This window comes from Miscanthus floridulus, chromosome 17, assembly GCF_019320115.1.
Source record: "Miscanthus floridulus cultivar M001 chromosome 17, ASM1932011v1, whole genome shotgun sequence".
NCBI classification, from domain to species: Eukaryota; Viridiplantae; Streptophyta; class Magnoliopsida; order Poales; family Poaceae; genus Miscanthus; species Miscanthus floridulus.
In genome coordinates this window covers 98425791-98442330 of record NC_089596.1, presented here as the reverse complement: position 1 = coordinate 98442330, position 16540 = coordinate 98425791, and positions in this window count along the sequence as shown.

The window sequence follows — 16540 nt, the reverse complement described above, 5'->3', positions numbered from 1 at the left end:
GGGCTCCATCTCGCCTGACCTCGAGAACACGGGCTCCATCTCGCCCAACCTCGAGGCCGTGGGCTTCGTCTTGCCCGACCCCTTGGGTGCGGGCTCCATCTCGCCCGACCCCAAGGACGCGGGTTCCATCTTATCCGATGGGGACCCATACCGCCGTCAACCACTCCAGGTCCAAGCATATGGGCCTGGGTCAAAACTTTGACGCCAGGGGAGAGGCTGGCACACCTCGATGTAATCCGTGACCATGATAGGCCATACCTGGGATTCACATCAAGAACAGTGTCAGACGTGCCGGTGCTGTTCTGCCTAATTCTAGTATGGATGTTGACAGGCGCGTCAGTTCATCACGACGTCCGCTAGTACAGAGTGGAACACCATGACCGGTAGATGACGCATGCGCATGGTGCCAATGACGAACAGGGCCGCAACATGGAGCTGTCCTTATTGACATCTACAGGATCGGCAGGACCCGCATGAAGAAGGAGAAGGACCTGACAACCCTGGAAGCCTTCTTCTCCCTCTTGTTCTTCTCCTTTTCCTCCTCTATAACCCATGCTTTCCCTTCGCCTATAAAAGGGGAAGTAGGACGCCCCACGCAAAAGTGGACAGGATCTGAACACAAGAGCACGACATGAGCACACGGTTGAGCGACAATCGAGCTATCAGCACCCGTTCACTTCTTTCACCAGAGACTTCGGATCCTCTCCCTCTCTAGCCTGTTTGTAACCCCTACTACAAACCAAGTGCCAGTAATACGAGCAGCAGCGAATTGGACGTTGGGACGTTCCGCCTGAACTAGTATAAACCCTTGTGTCCTCTGAGCACATCATCCGAGTCAGACGCGTAAATACAAATTTACTCATCGGTGGTCCAAAAAATGCCGACAGTGGGCACGCTAGGTAGGGGCTTTTTACGCGTCTCGACGTCCATATCAGACCTCGGATGGTTAGTCATGGCGTCAGCTGGGTCCTAGGCATGCACGTGTGCTTCGGGAATCTGGACTTCATCGTTACGACAAAGGGAGAGTTGGCACAGGTTCCCGCCGCCGTCCAGCCTCTCCACTCCGCCGGCCTCGACGCGATCGCCGAGGCGCTTGAGGAGCTGCTGCTACACGCACCGAAGGCCCATGCCCCTAGGAGCGGCCAGCTCCTCGGCTTCAATTACCGGAGGCTAGAGCGCTAGCTTAGCGCCTTCCTAGGACCCCGACCATCCTGGGAGGACCAAGGCTGCCTCACCTTCTCATTCACCAATGTCATGACACAGCTTGCCAGAGGAGAGCTGTTCTCCCTAGAATTCCTCATCCGAAGCGCCCCGACAGCACTCCTGTTTGGTCTATACAATGTCGCAGAGATCGTTGGCCACCTCATGGCATAGCACACGCCCCATCCCCTACGAACGACGAGTTCATGGGGATGATCGATTACATCGTGGAGTCTTTTCACGACCTTCTCGTAGGAGAATCGAAGTCACCCTCTAACTCTGACTCTAGTAGGAGGAGTCATCACCACTCGTGAGAATGTTTTATGGCAGGTACCCCCAAGGGATACGTCGAAAGCAACCATGAGGGAGGGGCTACCCCAATAGACAACCTTGACGACGAGGTCGAGGGGGATGCAGGGGCCCCACCTCGCCTACGGGTAGAGCAGCTAAGGGCATGGCACCAAGAGCTCGAAGAAGGATGACTCCAGCTCGAGCAGGAACGCGCGGAGCTCGAGCGAGAGATCGAGCGCCATGGAGATAGTGGGCATGCATGTGTCGTGGCCCGCGACGTGAACTGGATGATCATCATGGACGATGAAGCCCTCCCACACTTCACTTGGGCCAGCTAGAACGTCGCTGCCATGGCAACCTTGCTCTAGGGGCTTCTAGAGCCCACGAGACCCAAGGATCATCGTGCCTATCGTGAGATTCGTTGGCTACTCGAGCGTGTGGTAGCGCAGTAGGCCAAGAGCTCATTGTCCTGACGACGCAAGCTCAATGCCAGATAGCGCGTGCCCTTAGAGCAACCCAATAGAGATGTGTTAGTCCACCAGGCACAGCGAGGTGGCAGGCCATGCACCACGGCTCCGGTGCATGAGCGTCTTGGCCTCCACCATGATGCGTGAACACCCTCGATGCCCGTAGGCGTACCCACGGTGATGAGAGGAAGGAGGCTAGCCATGGCTACCACCCTTGTTGTGGTGGACACTATGATAGTGGCGAGGACAAAGCTCGTGGCCTGACTTGCTGGGACCTCAGGCCTTTGGCCGACACATCCTCAACGTCGTCTTCCTACCGCGGTACCAACCGCCGATCAATATCCCAAAATACTCTAGGGAAACAAACCCCAGACTATGGCTCAAGGATTATCGGCTTGCTTGCTAAGCCAGTGGAGCAGATAGTGATGTTTTCATTATCCACAACCTTCCATTGTTCCTAGCCGATTCAGCGCGAACGTGGTTGAAACACCTTCCGCCCAACCGAATCCAAAGTTGGGCGGAACTAAAAGAGATCTTCGTAGGAAACTTCTAGGGCACGTACACGCATCCTAATAACCTATGGGATCTCAAAAATTGTCGATAGAAGTCTGGGGAAACTCTTCATGGGTACATCTGGTGCTTCTCTCGGCAGTGCAATGAGCTGCCCAACATCGCCGACGCTGACATCATAGGAGCTTTCTTGTTCGGGACCACCTGTGAGTCCCTAGTTCATAAGCTAGGATGTAAGGGCCCACGAATCACCAAGAAGCTCCTTGACATCGCCATCAGCCACGCCTTGAGCAAGGAGGCGGTCGAGGCAATTTTCGACCACCCCACAAAGGCAAGGCAAAGTGGAATGAGAACACTGACGAAGGGGCTCCAACCACCCCAACAATAAGAAAGACAAGCAGCGGTGCAAGGGCTCACTCATGGCCACTGCTGACCGCAAGGGGGGTTGAAAGCCCGTCAAGGGTACCCTGGACCACTTCGAGAAGCTGCTTGAAGGGCCATGCCCGAACCATGCTTTCCCCATCAAGCACCTATACAAGGACTACATCCTCATGAAGCGGTTCTTGTCTAGAGGCTCCAACAAGAGAGAGCATAGGAGGGATCCCAAGCTAGCCGCAGATGATGCCAAGGGGAAGGATGGTGGATTTCCGATGTTGGATGGCTACCTCATGATCTTCAGAGGGTCAGCAGCCTATGACTCCAAGCACCACCAGAAGCTTGCCCACTACGAGGTCTATACGGTTGAGCCAGCCACGCCTTCTTTCCTTCGATGGTCAAAGTCCATCATAACCTTTGATCGAACTGACCTCCCAAAAAGCATCCCATATCCAGAAAGATATCTACTCATGGTCAACCCAATCATCGGCATGAAGTGGCTCACCAAGGTGCTAATGGATGGAGGCAGTGGCCTCAACATCATGTATGCTGAAATGCTCAACGCCATGGGCATCTACCGATAGCACATCCGACCGACTGGGGTGCCTTTCCACGACATCATGCCTAGGAAGAAGGTCATGCCACTTGGGCAAATTGATCTACCCATCACCTTTGGGAATCCAACCAATTATAGGATGGAGACCCTTACCTTCGAGGTGTTCAGGTTCCACGGGACCTACCACACCATCCTGAGATGTCCATGCTATGCGAAGTTCATGGACATCCCTAACTAGACCTATCTGAAGTTGAAGATGCCAGGTCCATGTGGGGTCATCACCATCGGCACCTCCTTTCAGCGTGCCTATGAGTGTGAGGTCGAGTGCTACGAACATGCCACGACAATTGTCGCCTCCAAAGAGCTTTCGACCATCAAGAAGGAGGTCATCGAAGAAGCGCCCAAGCCCAAGCGGTCGGCCAAGTCTTTTGAGCCTGTAGAGGGCACCAAGGAGGTCCTCATAGACCCCAGCAGCTTCAAGGGCAAAGTGGTGCGCATTGGCACCATGCTTTCCTCCAAATAGGAAAGCGTGCTCGCCGACTTCCTCTGCGTCAACAGAGACATCTTTGCGTGGGGACCCTCGAACATGCCAGATATTTTGAGACAAGTCGCTGAGCACGCCTTGAAGATTAGGCCAGGCTCTAAGCTGGTGAAGCAGCACCTGCATCACTTTGATGAGGAAAAACATAGGGCCATCGGTGATGAGATTGCAAAGCTTTTGGTTGCCGGGTTCATCAAGGAAGTATACCACCCTGAGTGGCTAGCCAATCCTATTCTTGTATGAAAAAAGAGTGGGAAATGAAGAATATGCATTGACTACATGGGTCTCAACAAAGCGAGTTATAGGGTGCCTCACCGCGCTTAGTTGCTTTATCTCACGCCTCGGTGAATGAGGTCTCCCCCTCTATTGATTTCTAAAGAATGCTGACCATTTTGAATGGATGCCCGAGGCCCAGGAGGCACTTGAGAAGGTCAAGCAGCTCCTGATGAAGGCCTTGATCCTGGTCCCCCTGACCGATGGGGAACCGCTTCTGCTCTACATTGTGGCCACCACGCAGGTGGTCAGCGCCGCTCAGGTGGTAGAGAGAGAAGAAGAGGGACACGCCCTCAAAGTGCAGCATCCCATGTACTTCATTAGCGTGGTCTTGTTCGATTCTAAGACTTGCTGCCCCTAAATCTAGAAACTCCTATATGTCATCCTTATTGCCAAGAGGAAGTTGCATCACTACTTCGAGTCGCATCTGATGATGATCGTGACATCCTTCCCTCTCGGTGACGTTGTCCAAAACTAGGATGCTATAGGAAGAATCACAAAGTAGGCACTCAAGCTGATGAGTCAAGGCATTTCATACACCCCTCAAACGGCCATCAAGTCCCAAGTGCTAGCTAATTTCATTATAGAGTGGACCGAGATCCAAATGCCGCCAGCAGTCGTCGACCAAGAGTACTGGATGATGTACTTCGATGGATCGCTGATGAAGAAAGGCGCTAGCGTGGGGCTAGACTTTGTTTCACCCCTCGGGGTACGCATGAGGTACATGGTTCGCATACATTTCCCCTCCTCCAACAATGTGGCCTAGTATGAGGCACTCATGAACGGCCTACGCATCGCCATTGAGTTGGGTATCCGACGGCTTGACGTCCGGGGTGACTCCTAGCTAGTCATCGACCAAGTCATGAAGGAATCAAGCTGCCATAATGCCAAGATGGCTACATATTGCCAAGAAGTCTGCCAGCTAGAGGACAAGTTCGACAGTCTCGAGCTCAATCACATCACGAGGCGTCTCAATAAGGCGGCCGACACGCTAGCGAAAATAGCGTCTGGCCGGGAGCCGGTGCCGACAGGCGTCTTCACCAGCAATTAGTACAAGCCCTCGGTCCACTATGAGAAGCCAGAACAGACTAGTGATGGGCTACCTACCCTAGGCTCGAGGGCTAACCAGCCGGTGGATCCATCCAACCCCAAAATCATGGAGCTTGATGAGGATCCAGCTATAGAGCTCAATCCTCTGGCTGACTAGAGGGTGCCTTACCTCCTCTACCTCCTCTATGAGGTGCTATCGATGGACAAAATGGAGCCTCAGTGGCTCATGCATCATGCCAAGTCCTTTGTCATTATTGAGGGCAATCTCTATAGGTGAAGCCACATCAGGATCCTACAGCGCTGCATCCCCATCGAACAAGGGAAGCAGTTGCTGAGTGATATCCACGGTGGGGTCTACGAGCACCATGCCATGCCTAGGACCCTAGTTGGAAATGCATTCTGAGAAGGCTTCTACTAGCGGACCACAGTAGCCAACACTAAAATAGATTCTGTGCACCTATGAAGGGTGTCAATACTATGCTCGACAGACCCACCTACCAGCCCAAGCACTCCAAACGATCCCCATCACATGGCTATTCATGGTCAGGGGGCTCGATCTGATCAAACCTCTCAAGAGGGCGCCCAGAGGATATATGCACATGCTTGTCATCATAGACAAGTTTACAAAGTGGATAGAGGCTCGACTAATCTCTGTGATCAAGTTCGAGCAAGCCGTGCTGTTCTTCCTTGACATCGTCCATTGTTTTGGAGTCTCGAACTCCATTATCATGTCCGCTCGAAGCCTGCGCACCTCATTGCGCTACTGGGTCACCTCAGCCTCTAGGTGCTAGACCACTTCTTGGCGCTAACCGACCTCCATGGTGAGCCCAGCGGACATGCCCTCGGCTGCAACCTTTAGGTCCCTCTCCCTCTGAAGCTCATCCTTGAGGTGGTCAATTCGCTACTGAGCATCGGTGTGCTCTTGGCAAGCTAGGCCAATCCCTATGCGGAGCTCCTCTATGGCCCAGAGCAAATCGTCTCGCTCCTACCATAGCCGCTTGGCCACCACGGTGTCCATGCACGCCCTCTTGATTAGAACCATGAGCTTCTCATCGGCCTCATGGGCGTCGTTGCGAGGGTCCTTCTCCCTGACTTGGAGGTCGGGCACCTCCCAGGTGGTAGGGGCAAGCTTAGCCACCTCCTAACAGTCAGCGGCGAGCTATGTGGCCATCCCCTCAAGCCTCTGCATCTCCTCATCAAGGAACTAGGATTTCTCCTAGCTCCGGGCCATAAGGAACTATGAAGAAGACAAGACTTAGAGGTGTGGAAGGAGAACATGAGGGTCGAAAGCATAGTCATATCATACCTAGCTAATCAGGGCGACAATGTCGCACATTGAGCTCAGCATGGTGGTCAGGGTGTGAACTGCATCCCCAACCTCCATGTGGATGCTCCCCCATTCCCTCTCCTCTGCTACTTCATTGAGAGTAGCCACTCGAACCAGAGACCGAGACATCCCCGCGCTGACCTCAAGCGATGCCAACCTCTCTTGTGGTGGTAGCTCCTATAGAGCGGCTCCTCTAGCGATAGAGGGGGTGGGTGACATGAACATAGAGGCCTACCCTATTGCCACATCTATGAAGGATGCCTCAGGTGCGCCCCCTTCCATTTGCCCCACCACAGACATGGCCACCTGCACGGATGATGGCTCTGGCCATGTTGCCTCCGCCTGTGATGTCGAGGACACGACTGACCGCTCTGCGCCCACCATGGGTGCCCTAGACGTTCCTCCTCCGCCTACTCTCCCATGGACACAGCCATCGACTACGCCTCCCTGATCAACACTGTGGCTGCCCCAACGCCACTCACGCTCATCGTCGGCGCGGCACCAGCCGGCTCCTAGTGCGTTTGCCAGAGGAGGATCTTTTTTGGAGCGAGCCGCAGCAGAGTCCCATGTCCTCTGATGCTGCAAGGGACATGGTAGTTAGTTCATGGCAAAAATTTGTTAGGATAGAAGGACAAAAAAACTCTTGACTTACACTGACGCCATCATGTGAGGACGTTTTGGGGCTGGCTTGCTCGACCTCGGCTGCTCCTTATCGGCACATTGCTGCTTCGAGCCCTCCCTTGGCTTGGAGGACTCGGACGAATCAGAACAACCATCTCCCGCCGACTCTAGAGGCACCATAGAGGGCTCAGACGAAGTGGGGCGACCTATTTCCACCAACTCCAAGGCCACTGTCGAAGGCCCAAACAAGGCGAGGCGACCTGATTCTGCCGGTTCTAAGGCCGCCATCGAAGGTCCGGATGGGGCGGGGTGGTTTGATTCCGCTAGCTTTGGGGGCATGTTCTCCACCTCCTAGCCCATGGCATGCCATAGGAAGGGCCCCGCCTACGGTGAAGGTGGGTCCTCGTCCCTAGCGGCTAGATCATCCCATGGGATGGGCAACCTAGAGCCGTCATCCTCCTCCTCGTCCTCTTCTTCTTTCGACAAACCTTGATGCCGCTTCCCTCGCTACAGCTTCGCTTGCTGCTTTGACCATCGTTTCTTCTCCTCGTCATCCTTCTTCTTCTTCCTTCATTCATCCATGGCATGATTCACCACCCTCATGGCTGCGTGCTCTAGCAGTGGTGCCATAGAGTCCTAGAAGACTAAACCCGATGACAGCTCGATGAAGCCCGTGTCTAGCCGCATCACGGGATGCCTCGGGATCGGGAATGCGGTGTTGGCCTCCTCGGTGGCCTCCATGATGCATTGCGTGACCTCACTGTCATGGAGCAGCCCCTGGGTGAGCATCGTCCCAATGAGCTATGCATCAGGCGTCATCCCATACAGTGGGAGGACACGCGCCATGAGGGGCGCCACCCTCCTCGTGTGATACCCCCCGATGACGCTGGCCCCGTAGAGGCTATGGGTCTTTAGGAACACGATGGCCTCAAGGAGGTCGTGCATCCTCTTCTTCTCCTTGATGGGTGGTCCCCACGGCCATGACGGTGGTACCTCTTCAACTAGGTGCCCAAAGAAGACCGGCAAGGGATCGACATGGTCATTCTTCAGGTAGAACCAATGCTAGTACCATCCCTTGTTAGATCTGGAGAGCTAGTAGGGCATGTACTTGGCTGCCCACTGGCCCCAGAGGTGGATGTCCATGCATCCCATCGACACAAGGGTCTCTAGACCTCTCTCCTTCTTCTTGATCAAGGAGATAGAGAAGAAATATCTCCATAGCTTGAAGTGGAGCTCGATCCCCAAGTACCCCTCACACATCGCGATGAAGGCCATGATGTGCTAGATCCCATTAGGGTTCAAGTGTTGTAGCTCGATCTGATAGTGGCACAACATACCCTAGAAGAACAGGTGGGGAGGAACTGTGAGTCCGCGCTCATGGAAGAGTGTGAAGGAGACAATGTAGCCGTTCAGTGGCGCCGACGCATCCTCATGGCTAGGCACAAGCCACTCCACAGCATTAGTCCTCCCGCGGAGAAGACCACGCTTGATAAGGCCCTCCATCTGCACATGGGTAACATTAGAGCGGTACCACAAATCCATAGAGGATGGAGGTGGTTGAGGAGAAGCAGAAGATACAGATCTAGGGCTCCGATGGTGGATTATCAAGCATGATAGATCCGAACGGCGACGGTGGAGAAATGGAGAAGGTAAGGCTGTGGTTTTGGTGTGCAGAGACGTGAAGGGGGAGGCCGCTATTTATAGGATAGAGTGGGGCGAGAAGGCGAACTGTTCATCTAGATTCATGCGCCCGCTGCGCTGTGTCACGTCACCTCCCTCCAAAGATCATGCGCACGCTATCTCTAGCCATGCCCTCAAAGGACAAGCCAGATGATGGTTCACTCGGTCGATGGGCCAAGAGCCGTCGTAGGTAAGGAGGGATAAAGAGCTAAAAATGCTCCTACGGCCCATTCAGAACTAGGAGTTTGAAGGCTGACCCGCCGATGGGTTCATAGCTGCTCCGGGGCACCCTTTGAGCGAGGGGTAGAAAGGGATGGGCTCACTAGAGTCTAGTACCTGGGCGCACGAGTGCTGTGGGCTTTTTGGCCCATGTTCGAGTCTTGGTTGGTTCCCAGTCCATGGTTTTTCCTCAAAGAAAGGCAATGAGCCCTTGGGACCGGCCGAATAGACCCAAGAACTATATGGATTGGTCACCAAGAGTCTAGAGCCGGTCACCAGCTAACCCATGCTGGACCCCCGTGAACGGGAAGCTGGGGCCCCACTCAGACTAGCCCGTTAACATCTCACCGAGCACCATGTTTCGTTCATCAAGGAAAAACATGGCACGGCTCAACCCCTCCATTTTATTGAAAAAATGCTTGAGGGATGACGATCACAAAGACGAGCCAACCCTCGACCGGACCCCTGCTATACGCGGGGGCTCGACGGAAGTTGAACTCGCAAGGAGACCGAATGCGTGGTCGTAGTACGACGGCAGATCGATCGGACCCTAGGGGATAGGAATCAGGAACAATCTTTTCGACCTCCTAAATCTTATGGTTACATGCCCCCTAGAAGACCGATCATGGCAAAAGGGAATCGTCATCCTACTAGGACATGCCACGGGCTACAAAAAGAAGGCCAAGACCATCAGAGTCCACCCGTCCAAAAAAGCCTCCAAAGAAGTATTCTACTCCTCTGTGGGCTCAGGGGCTACTGTCGGGTATCGATATTAGGGATACCCAAAGCAACAAAGTTAGCGCCCATGCTGACTTCCCTGAATGGCTCGTCTTGCCCGACCCCAAGGACGTGAGCTCTGTCTCGCCCAACCTCAAGGCCGCGGGCTCCGTCTCGCCTGACCTCAAGGCCACGAGCTCCATCTCGCCTGACCCCTTGGGTGCAGGCTCCGTCTCGCCCTACCCCAAGGACACAGGTTCTGTCTCGCCCGACCCCTTGGGTGCGAACTCCGTCTCGTCCGACCTCGAGGCCATGGGCTCCATCTCCCCTGACCCTTTGGGTGCGGGCTCCGTCTCGTCCAACCCCATGGGTGCGGGTTCTGTCTCTCCCGACCATGTGGCAGTGGGCGCCGTCTTGCCCGACCCCTTGGGTGCGGGCTTCGACTCACCTGACCTCAAGGACGCAGGTTCTATCTCATCCGATGAGGACCCATACCGCCGCCAACCACTCCAGGTACAAGTGTATGGGCCTGGGTCAAAACTCCGACGCTAGGGAAGAGACTGGCATGCCTCGATGTAACCCATGAACATGATGGGCCATCCTGGGGATTCACATCAAGAACAGTGTCAGACGTGCCGGTGTTGCTCTGCCTAATCCTAGTACGAACACTGACAGGCGCATCAGTTCACCACGACGTCCGCCGGTACGGAGTGGAACGCCATGACCAGTAAATGATGCCTGCGTATGACGCCAGTGATGAATAAGGCCGCTAGGGCTGCGACATGGAGCCATCCCTGTTGACATCTACAGGATCAGCGGGACCCGCATGAAGGAGAAGGACTCGGCAACCCTGGAAGCCTTCTTGTCCCTCTCGTTCTTCTCCTTTTCCTTCTCTATAACCCATGCTTTTCCTTCGCCTATAAAAATGAAGCAGGGCACCCCACGCAAAAGAGGACGGGATCTGAACACAATAGCACGACACGAGCACACGGCTGAGCAGCAATCGAGCTCTCAGCGCCCGTTCACTTCTTCCACCAGAGACTTGGGATCCTCTCTCTCTCATCTGTTTGTAACCCCTACTACAAACCAAGTGCCGGTAACACGAGCAGCAGCGAACTGGACGTAGAGACGTTTCAGCCGAACCAGTATAAACCCTTGTGTCCTCCGAGCACACCATCCGAGTCAGATGCGCAAATACAAATTTACTCGTCGGTGGTCCGAAAAACACCGACAATATGTATTCTCCCTTCTTTTAGACAAAAGCATTTATTAAACCAAAAGAGCAGCATATCGAGTTGATACACAGACTTTGAAACACTCCGAGATGCATGCATTCTCTTGCGGCATGGGATGCATTTGCTAGGGTCAACTTTTAAATTTTACCAGGGTCTAATAGGATAGGTCATCGGGTCAGCCAACCTTGACATGCTATGTCCAACAGTTTTCAAAATAAAATGGTAAATTAATGAGTTTTAGCGAGTGACTAAAAAACGTTGGGAGCATATTTGTTGGGCTTCTCCAAAAGTTTCTGAAATCTCGCTCCTAAAATATAGAAGACAATTTTGCATCAGAAATCTTTGACTACTTTCAAATCGCTCTAGTGATTTTTATACTTTCTTTCTTTCTTATATATTTGCATTCGGAACCCTATCCTACTCTCTATTCTTTGTTGTGTCCTCCACCTCCATATTGGTCAATGCATACGCATGCGTATATATCCGCGCAATGGGGTTCCTTTCGGAAGTGCGAAAAATTAAGACTTGAGATAGGGAATTGTTGGAGAGTAGTTTTTTCAATCTTGCCAAAAAATCAAGATTGGGAGTGGGTTTTAGAAACTCTTAGAGATGCAACGTATATTCATCGCCCTGTGAGTTATAAAATTGTGCGAAATGGGCCCTAAAATTCAAATTTAGGGGCAACTTTACGGCCCACGTCTGGAGAAGATGTAGGGGGGTGAATGGGCCTACAGTGATGGCTATAACAAGAATGTGGTGGCGAGGAGCAGGGGTGCTGCTATGGCGCTATTCATGTGGTGGCAACTACAACCTTAGATTGTGCAAGACTAGCTATAAGCAAATATGATGAGCCAAGAAAAGGAAGAAGGATTATATCAATAGAGGTGGTCGTGGATGAGTTTCGCGGATGGTGGAGCATGGGATGGTCATACAAAGCTCAAAGGTATTTCTGTGATTTTTTTAACCAAAAAAAAGACGGCCAATTTTTTAACGCCAGTATGTACGGTGCTTCTGTAGATTGGTAGGCTGGGATAGGTGTTTTTATTTCTCTTTTTCATGTGTAGACTGATTAGAGCTTAGAATTAAGATCAGGTGGATGAAAATAATATATTTCATATGTTCTAAATTATAAGACGTACGTTTTAGCTTTTCTAGATATATTGTTTGTGCTATATATGTATCTAGACATATATAGTGTATATCTAAATACATAGTACAAACTACGTATCTAGAAAAAAAAAACCACGATGTCTTATAATTTAGAACGGAGGGAGTAGATCATCAGAGTAATTTTTATTAGACATTTTATAGGCAGTCCACGTCTAGTACAGTCCAGAATTGCCCTCGCTCTCATCCTCTTCTGTGGTAAGAGTTGTTGCCCTCTCTTTCTCGAATATAGCTGCTGCACAGAACTGATTTGTGGAGGATGACGAATAAAAAGATGTACTCCCTCCATCCTAAATATATGTCATTTTCGTTTTTTTAGAAATAACTTTAACCAAATATATATTAAAAAATATTAATATTTATGGTATATAATTAGTATCATTGAAAAGATCTTTGAATCTAGTTTTAAAAAAAAGTTATTTAGAGATATAAATGTTGCACGTATTTTTTATAAATCGAGTCAAACTTGTGGCATGTACATCAACGGTGACAATTATTTTGGGACGGAGGTGAAATGGACCGTGACGCCTAAGAGGGGGGTGAATTAGGCAACTTAAAAGTCCAACTTTAAACTATGATATCTTTTTCTACCCTTAGCAAAACCTATGCAAAAGATAAACTATCTAAACGTGCAACTATGATTTTTCTAGTGTGTTGCTATCTCTACCGTAAAAAGGGGTTATGCAAACAATATAAATGCGGAAGGTAAAGAGTAAGATAGAGATATGCAAACTCCCGTCGACGACTCCGGTATTTTTATCGAGGTATCGAGAAGCGCGCAAGCTTCCCCCTAGTCCTCGTTGGAGCCCCTCGCAAAGAATCTCTCGCAAGGGCCAAGCTCCCAGTCGGGTATCTCCATGGATAGCCTCGGGCCTTCCCCACGCGCAAGTGGGTCTCCGACGTGGCTTCCGACAAGCCTCTCCCGGACGCTCCCCGCCGTCTTCACTATCAAGCTTCCGGCCACACCGCCGCGGGCCATGTTTCCTTCGGTACACGGTGGCGGCCACACTACAACGCGGTTGGTGTGATCTCGCAAGACTACAAGCCTCTCCGATATACAACAATGGTGTGCGCAAGTACCAAGTGGTAAGAGGTATGCAAACCTCACTAAACACTAGGCCTAAACCTAGAACAAGTGTATAAGCGATGATCTAATCAACCTAAGCGCTTTACAAAGCACCTACGCTAATCACCTAAAGAATTGAAGGTGGCATATAAGTTTAGCTAGCTACCAGCAGCAACTCTTAGAATACTACCAGATAGAATCATCATAAACATTGATTAGTTGCTACATGGTTTTTTTACTGATTTGGCAGTAAGTCAAGAGGGAAAAGAGAAAAGCAATATCTTCATGAAGAATTGAAGATATAAGTCGGGCACAAAATTCTACGACTATTGGAAATAGCACAAAGGTGGGGCTTGTTATTTGACACTACTATGGGCTCCATTCTTTTTATAAGGTGTATTAGTAGGATTTTAGGAATCCTCTTAAATTATACTTTGCTTGACCATTAATTTTCCTGACAGTGTGTCATCAAATATATGGACGAACCAATATTTTACAAAAGACATGTGTAAATAAAAATCTATTGATCCATTTTTTGTGCACTAAACATTATGCATATTTGAATTCACCCATAGTTAAATTTACACCCCACAATCAAAATGGAGGGTATACTTTTTGGGTCCACTGTTGTAGATACAATACTAAATTAATCGAATCGTCATAAGTTTAACTAAATCTAAATAACAATGGTAATAACAATGATTACAACAATGATATAAAATCCACTATGAGTTGAGCATGCTCAGTTGGTTAAGTTTATGGTGAACCTATCCATCCAGGTTCAAATCCTCGACTTTAAACAAATGCTTACATTTTGCACGATTGGTAGGCAACTTACACATCGACCGCAAGGCGTCTATAGTGACTTTACCAAGCTCCAAATCAGTCTTTTGGATGTACACATAGGATAGAGTGAGTTTGTGTGCGTATGTGAATGTCTACCTCTATGTTGTGATTAAAAAAATAAATCCACTACGATTAAGTCTAAAAATGCTTATATTTTGGGACAAGGCAATATTTTGCGGTTGCCACGACAAGTGTTGACGCCTGCGTCCCTAGCTCGCTCTTTACACAAAGCCACGCAAAATCCATACAGTTCGCGTCGCCTACGTCTTTAATTTGAGAATACGTACGTGCCACTCCGCCAGGTCTCCAGCCTCTAGCTAGAAGCTTTCCGCCCATGCCAACAACGTCGCACTCCACATCCTCAGTACAGTACTCAGCTCCTCACTCCTCGGCAGCACGTACGTCTGTCTCCCTCTTGCGCAGTTGCGCCGAGGATATCAGTCACGGCAACAAACGCGTGTACCGATACACAGCGATCTCCCTGACGAAAACTAGTGCCGATCAATAACAACGCTCGTTAACCGAAAAATGGCATCGCCGATCGTCTCTTTCCAAGCATCTTCCTCGTCTCGATTTCTTGCAATTCTCAATCAGACAAATCCAAACGGCAACGAAAGCACACTAGCAACTGACGATGAATGTGTGTCACTACGTAGTGCAGCTGGCAATGCAAGCCTAGCCGGCGATCGAGCTGCCTATCAGGACACGATCAAAACATGCTCGAAGTGTCCGACTGGATGCGTGCGCAGTGCCACAGAGCATATCTATCTGTCCACCCGGCCGGCCTGCAGCGCGCGCAGTGCATGCTTTTGACAGGGCGTGCCGTGCATGCCCGTGCGATGTGACGGCTTGCATGGCTGACGCGCGCACAGGCACAGCGGCACGGCGTCGACGTGGAGGCGCTCGGCGCGCGTGGCCCGGCCGCACCCCGCCCGCCTGCGCGAGGTCGCCGCTAGCCTCCCACGCTCCGCACGTACGGCGTGCATGCACCGGGACAACGCCTCGCCGCGCGTCCGGCGCCGGGACCACGGCCGCTCGCGACGCCGCGCGCGCGCTTGCGGCCAGGGGTCCCCCCGCCCCCCCCCCCCCCCCCCCCCCCCCCCCCCCCCCCCCCCCCCCCCCTCCGATCGATGGCGACGACGATTAATGCATGATCTGTGGCAATGTTTTCGCTTTTTTTTAATGAACATTTTGCAATTTTGCGCGACCGTGGTTCCAGACTCCCGTCCGGCCGGTGTGCTCCGAGATCCAACGGATGGGTCACGGCTAGGGTGAAAACGGATTGGATATGGACGGATATCATCGATATTATATTTGTTTTTATATTTTTGTCCGGATTCGGATTTGAATACGGATAGTATCAGCTATGTCGGATAGGATATAATTGGATATCGATATCATAAATATGCGATTTGAGTATTCGGATACGGATACGGTATCAGATGTTAGATATCCGGACTCGGATACGGACATATTTCAACCCCTCTAAACGGATTTGGTTTCGAATACAGCAGGAAAATATCCCTACCGGCTATCTTGGCCCGATGTTTGGAGCTTTTCAGGTACCGTACGCGTTTCTCCACTTTGTCTTGGGGTGAGCCTCTTGTAACGCACGGCCCCACACTGAACGCGATGGTGCGTTGCACAAACTTGCGTGTGCTCTAGCCTAGCTAGAGAGGGTGTAGTGTAGAGAAACATGTGGGGTTGTGTGAGGGCAGGATGGTCATTTCTCTACTAGCAGCATATGAATTTTGGTACAATCTTCATGATTCGTTCGCAAAAGAATGTTTGATATAGCGGATGGTAAAGTCAAACATTATCTGGTACTTATGTGATGATTTAAAACGATAGATGGCAACCTAGAATTATCGGTTGTATATATTTTAGTGCTCATGTTTATCGGCCTATCAGTACTCTTATATATGAAAAAGATTCTTAAAATATTTTTTGTGAATAAATAAATTATTTATTTGGGGCTAAAGAAAGTATGTGACCTTTCAAAAAAATTTACATATTTTTTCGAGAACACGACTTCACATGTATTTCATTAAGAAGAAGTGAGTGCCTAAAGATCGGTTTACACGACAAAGCTATGAGAGAACCCATAGCGCAACTTACCGAACCACACAGGCAGTGGTTAAGAATGTAAAACACAAGAGAAAGAAAGAAGCACATTAGGAGAAGACCCTCTGCCACAATCTAACCGACTGGACCTGCAAGGAAAATAACAACACAACGGCTGCCAACAGGGGAGATAAAGCCACGGTGATAAAGTATCCATCAAAAAGAGACGACTACGGCGGCAAAGCATATCAGCCCGAGCAAGATCAACAAACAGCACAACGGCAAAGCATTCGCCAGAGACCACTGTAATACGAGATTTTGTAACATTTTACGTG